The sequence below is a fragment of the Penaeus monodon genome, chromosome 20 (genome assembly GCF_015228065.2).
Source record: "Penaeus monodon isolate SGIC_2016 chromosome 20, NSTDA_Pmon_1, whole genome shotgun sequence".
NCBI classification, from domain to species: domain Eukaryota; kingdom Metazoa; phylum Arthropoda; class Malacostraca; order Decapoda; family Penaeidae; genus Penaeus; species Penaeus monodon.
Window position 1 is genome coordinate 44737224 of NC_051405.1, and position 599 is coordinate 44737822.

Genomic DNA, 599 nt, shown 5'->3' on the forward strand with positions numbered 1-599 from the left:
CAGTGAAGTTAGCTTTATGAACACCAAAACACAGAGTTATACAATATTGTATATTGACCTATGCAAGCTTGCTGCTGGATCATAGTGCATCAGGTGACATTCCAGAGATATAAATTTATTTGTAACTTGTCTCCTCTGAATATGTGAGACAGTTGTGCAACAGACCAATGACAGAGTAACGGATATGTCTAGGAACTTTTCACCACAGTTGCTAGACAATCCAGTGTTGCCAGGTCTCCAAATGTGTCTGGACTGTCACATGATAGGTATGTTACTGTATCCCAGTCTTGCAATAGCCAAGACACTTGGTATCTTGATGCATTTTACCATAGAGACTCATAGTCTTCATATTCAGTGTCACTTTGGCAGGAATACATACAATATATATTTTTTTTTCTAAATACAGTGCATTGAACTTATAACAAACCTTTGATATAAACTGACTGTAAACCTTTGATATGAAAGTGCAGGAAGTTGAAAAATCAGTTTTCTTGGATGTCAACAACAGAAAAAAATGCAATCAATAATATGCTTTTACATTAGGTGATGTGCTTTTTAGGTTTCTTACTGGAAAAGAAGATATTACTTCCATACCTCTA

At 35.4% G+C, this 599-nt stretch overlaps 1 protein-coding gene across 1 annotated transcript in view; it reads left to right on the forward strand.

The window, feature by feature from the left end:
• The window catches only part of LOC119585867 (peptidyl-tRNA hydrolase ICT1, mitochondrial-like), a gene marked incomplete at its 5' end in the record, with an annotated part of 6501 nt that overhangs the window by 3052 nt on the left and 2850 nt on the right, over positions 1-599 (forward strand).